Here is a 6018-nt window from a genome sequence, read left to right on the forward strand (position 1 = left end):
AGGGGAGGGAGGAGGGGGTGTCGGAGGGTGGGCAGCTGTAAAGACACAATTGAAGGGGCAATGGGAGGGACTGCGGGATGGTGTGACAGAGTGGAGAGAGAGACGGCGAGGAGAGGAATAAAAGGCTCTGGAGACGTCTCCAAACGTAGATGGTAACAGGAAGGAGGAGTAGAGGGAGAGAAGGAGGGAAAAGGAGGGAAAGAGGAGGACCAGGGTGGACCTCAGGAGTTTGACTGGCAGGGGAAATGTGAGGGTGATACCGGGAGGCGGGGTGGAGGGTGGTGGGGTATTAAAAAAAAATCAGACACACACAAACACACACGTTAACTGGCATGTCTTCTTCATTAACTGGCAGACATTTTTCCACCGTTGCTCAGCACGGTTTCAGATTTCTAAAGAAAACATGATAGCAAACCAGTAAAAGCCCACAGCAACTTCTCCCCAATAAGCAGCCTGTCAGAGCTTGTTCATCATCTATGTTATGTGTGGATGGGCAGGGGCGTGTGTTTTTTAGGAACACTGTGTTGATGGTAAAATGTTGTTTTTTCTTGGCTTTCAAAGTGGAAAGAAGTGGTAACAGTGAGCATACATAGTCACGGTTGTGATTTTGCTCACCTGAAGACCATAAGAACTGCACTCACAGTGCAGCTCCATCTTTGGTCTCCCCACCATCACTGCTGAGCCCGCTCGCTGTGCAGTGTGGTGTTGAACAGGCAATATAAAGTTTTTTTGCCTTCTGGCCAAAAATGTTGCTATGGGATAGTGATGTGTCGGTCGCGAACGAAATGGCTCTTAGAGCCGATCTTTGAAGTGAACCACGCCAGCCGACTCCTTATTGGGAGCCGTATTTTTTTTTCTTTCTCTCACCCCCTCTCGCGCTTTTTTTCAGCTTCTCTCCCATTGACTGTAGAAAACATGGACGACGCGACAGCTCCCCAAAAATGAAGCCAAAACGTCTCTATCGCCCCCTGGTGTCTGGCTGCAGTATAGGTCATAAACCCCGCCTCCTCCATGTTAGCGGATGGGACTGGGGTCAGACTAAAATAAATTTATTCTCCTTAGATAATTTTTTTCCAAAGATTCTTTTTTTTGTTTTCAATAGTTCTCATCATGCTGATTGATGTCCAAGGGGTCTCCTTTCCCATAAGTTTGATTCTAATTCCTACAGCGGCGATGTTAAATTGGGGTGAAACGTCATCATAGCAGCTTTGACTGACAGCTGCAGTCACGGAGAAACTTGCGTATCTCTGTTCGGGAATAGCAGATAGAGCGTAGGCTCTGAGAGGAGGGCCAGCGTTTACGCTACGAAAACACGACCGAGTGTTTTAACCTGACAGCCTGAGGTGTTCTTCAGTAAACTGGACTACCCGACTGAAGGACCCGAGGCCCCGCTGCACTTTTTAGGTAAGTTAAACGTGTTTGTAAGCTAATCCGTAACTACCGTCCTTAGCTAGGTCCGGAGACCTAGCTAGCTAAAATGAGCACTCGGCTGTCAGGGTTCGTTTAGCTAATCTGTGCAGGTGAATGAATTTACTAAAGAAATCAAGAGAAACGCCCCGGGCTGCTCAGTCACTAATTACTGTTACTGTACTTTTATTACAAGTATTATACTTTAAAAACAACAGGCTGCACCCTGCTGCAGCTCCTGTGCAGAGCTGAATATTAAATATGTGCAAACAACAGCATGTTTTCAGTCTCTTGCCACATCTGTAAAGACAGTAACATCTTTTTTAAAAGCTTGTACTTCAGTAACTCCCCATTAATCAGGAACTATGGATTAAAGTACTCTAGTGTACTGTAATACTGAAAAAATGTAAGAGAAGAACTTCAGATCCTGAGTGTGTGAGGACAGAAGAATCAGCTTCATTTCAATTTTGAGGGATAAAATTTATATCTGAGTTTGATGATTCTGTTCTCTTTGTGATTACAGGGGCTGCCCTCAGATTCAGACCTCAGCACCACCCGGTGACAGCAGACAGATCATCCAACATGTTCACATGTTAACTGCAAAATGAACTGATGAAAACAGTACAAAGGTTAAAGTACCACATGTGCTGTCAGTGAAAGCTGCAGCTGTTTTATTGATAAAGTTAAAGACAAAAAAACAAAAGGTTTAATCACTCATGTGTCACTATATATCAGCATTAACAGGACCTCAGTTTGGTGTTTCACAGAGCTGCTGATCTCAGACCTGCACAGCTTCCGTTTTAAACACTTGATGTACTCAGCTGCATGAAGAGCATATGAGATTTTCTCTAACACAGTTTAATAAAACATGATGAAGGTCAAAGGTTGTCAATTGTATGTTGAACTACAAACTTGTCATCTGGAGTTCTTTCACAGTTTTTTGCAGATAGTGTGTTATTTACCATAAAGTGATTAATATCTTTATGTAAAAGTCTGGAGCCTCTGGGGAGTATCCGAGTATTGACCCTGTGTATTGTTTGGAGTTTAGTCTGTTACTGTTACTATTTTTACCATTTCGTCTTGGAGCAACTGTAATCCACATAATTTCCTTAGGGATTAATAAAGTATTCTGATTCTGATTGTTTCAGGAGACATGACCTGCCCTTATCCAGTGACGCATCTGCTTACCTGTAACTTTTGCTCATTTCTCCTCCTCTTCTTTTCTCTTTTTTCTAAACTGAGCACCTGATGGCTTTGAACTTTTCTTGTCCATCTTTCATTGGTTTTAATTTTGCACTCCAGTATGAACACCCATCCCCCAACCCGAGGATCACCACAGCATCACCTAATAGACCTACACCTTAGTTCACAGATTCACTTTGTCTAGGGTTTATTTCTGCAATTTAACACAACCCAGGATTCAAATCATGAATACATAATGGGCTTGGATTGATAACATTATAAAAGACACGTGCTCTGTTTGGAAGCAGCCGGCTCTCCTCCCCTTTCGACGCGTTGTGTGAGACTTTAAATCATCAAACTGTAAATTATAAATTTTAAATTGTTATTGATCCCTTTACCCCTGGTCCTAAAGTGTATATTTATTTTCTTACTCTTCTTATATTTATTGTTTGTTTACTTGCACTGCTGTAACTGGAGCCTCGTCGTCTCGTCTCTCTATATACTGTACTGTATATAGCGGAGATGACAATAAAGTTTACTTTGACTTCAGCACAGCAGCAAGCAGGCGCACCGAGGGCTCTCGCGCTCACTTTTTTGCGTAGAATTTCGAAAAAACATCAGTACAAATATTAAGTCTGTACCATAATGTCTGGTGTTCTCGTGTTTGTTGTTGTTTTTTTTTTATTTTGTTTTATTTTGTGGGTTGGTTATTAGATGCTGCTCCAGCCTCCCAGAGAATCCCCCGCCGGCCCGCCCTCTCCTCCCTGTGCCGCAAGCAGCAGGCGCACCTCGCAAATGGAGGGCACCCTTACTCCTAACAAATGGCCATGCGAACACCAATCGATGCCTATGTAATCCCCAAAATGCGCTGGCATGATGTCGGGGCAGCATGGGTATGAGCAACTTTTTTTGGAGATGCCTGTGATGCTGCCCCCACCACGATGCTGCCCTGGGCAACTGCCCATATCAAAAACCGCTACTGGTCTTAGTTATTGTTTTAATTCTTTTATTGTCCTATCATTGTTTTACATTGTTTCTTTTTAATGACATTTTTATATTGTTAAGCACTTTGTGCAGCATCGTCTGTCTGGAAATGTGCTATATGAATAAATTTGACCTTGACCTTGACCTATGTATTACATTTTTAAAATTACAATACAAATTTAATGCCACAAACCTGAGTTGTCATATACATTTGTGAGCAAAATCCCCAACTGTTAAGATCTCATTGATATTTGTTAATGCTGTGATTAAATATTTTGACTAGAAACAAGACAAATATACTTGGTAAGATTTTGAGTTTTTCCAGTGTACCACCCTGACTGAGATCCTGCACTGCAAAAACAGTTATACTTGAAACAAGCCAAATATTCTTAAATCTGACGATAGTTTCTTGTTTTGAGGGAAAAAAATCTGCCAATGGGGTGAGCAAAAGTTGCTTGAATAGAATTGTTAAAACTAGCAAATGAATCAATGCCTTTTAACTAGACAAAACTGTCTAAAATTTATGCTTAATTGAAGAAAATTTGACTTATTACAAGGAAAGAGTCTGATTTGTTTTTTTCTTGATTGCGCTAAATATAAGAATTAAATCTCAACTCTGAGATCAATAATTAGAAAAAATTGCTGAGAATAAGACACCATCTGTTCAAAAAGCTACAAAAAATATGGGACTTTATCTTAAAGCAAGACACCAGAAGCACTCTTAGTTTTTGCACTTTTATTGGCACAGCAACGGGTCATAAGTCAACTTTAACAGTACTGAGGTCTAATTCCAGGAGAATCATGTCTAACATTACCTACATTTGAGCAGGGTACTGTGTAACATGGCAACTGTAAGAAGTGCATATTCCAGATACGTTTAACAGGAATAATAACAGTATAAAATACGCACGGCTGAATGTATCAAAAATACATCTTGCTGCAGCTTGAAGCAATCAGCATTCCAAATCCTAGATTGCATAACTTTTTAGAAGAACAGCTTTAAAGATCACACAAATAAATGTGTCTTACATCAAGATGCAGCGGTCAGCCACTAATCAGAAGGTCGGTGGTTCGATCCCAGGCTGCCTCCTGGCTGCATGCCAAATATCCTTGGGCATGATACTAACCCCATGTTTGCCTTCTGGTGGTGGTCAGAGGGCCCGGTGGCGCCAGTGTCCGGCAGCCTCGCCTCTGTCAGTGCGCCCCAGGGCAGCTGTGGCTACAGTGTAGCTTGCCATTGCCAGTGTGTGTGTGAATGGGTGAATGACTGAATGTAGTGTAAAGCGCTTTGGGGTCCTTAGGGACTGAGTAAAACGCTATACAAATGCAGGCCATTTACCATAACAGAGTGGAAAAGATTACAGCACCTGGTATTGCATAAACAGATTATTTTGATTTTGTACAAAAATGATGATTACTTCACATTTTAATATTTTTAATGATAACATTATTAGGTTTTTAATGTCTGTTATTGCAGAATAAAGATTTCTTATGAAAGTTTTGTTTTGTTTTGTTTTTATCTTTAGCGCCATTCTAAGAAAATGACCAGCATTTCTTAGAATGTCCTCAATGTTAGACACATACAGGATGTCATGCTGAAATGTAAAGCACTTACAATACAGCCCACTACAAGCAAATTATTCCAGCCTAATTGATGACATTTATGGCATTTGTTTTCTATGCTCACTGATATGCTGCTAAGTGCTTTGCTCCCTGCTTTTAAATCAGATGTCACTCTGAACATAAACACAAGCTACATGTGATGTCTCTGATGTGTATCTGTTTCTACCTGTGCTGATGCTAGCATGACTAAAGCTAGCCAAGCAGCAGTAAATATGTGAAGCAAGGCAGAAGGATATACTCATCAAATGAACAGGATCATAAGAATATAAGACCACAAGCACTGCGAAACAATGACACAACTATTTTTTTTTTCAATTTTTCCAATTTATTTTTTTCACAATTGTCCAAATGAGTCTGTGATTGGCCTTAGTACCGCTGAAATCATATTTATATACAACTAAATATGACTCAGCAAATATGTTTTAAATGGATGATTCCTCACTTGATGACAAATCATCCATTTCCATATTTGCTGAGTCCTAAATTTGATGTCAGTGAGCTTATCAGTGGTTGGTGTTAAAAAAAAGCCCCCAAATCCCCTATGAGCAAGCACTTGGCGACAGTGGAGAGGAAAAACTCCCTCTTAATAGGAAGAAACCTCTGACAGAACCGGGCTCAGGAAGGGGTGGCCTTCTGTCTCGACCGAGTGGGGTTCAAATGTTCACTGACAATTTAGTTGTATATAAATATGATTTTTAGGACGTGATGTTGAGACCAATTAGGTGAAATTGGAGACGCAGCCTGTTCTGCTTCTTCTTGTTCTTCTTCTTCTTAATTGGCAGTATCTCCGGCAGGCTCTTAACTTCAGTCTCGAGTTCAGCC

This window comes from Oreochromis aureus, linkage group 4, assembly GCF_013358895.1.
Source record: "Oreochromis aureus strain Israel breed Guangdong linkage group 4, ZZ_aureus, whole genome shotgun sequence".
Lineage (NCBI taxonomy): Eukaryota > Metazoa > Chordata > Actinopteri > Cichliformes > Cichlidae > Oreochromis > Oreochromis aureus.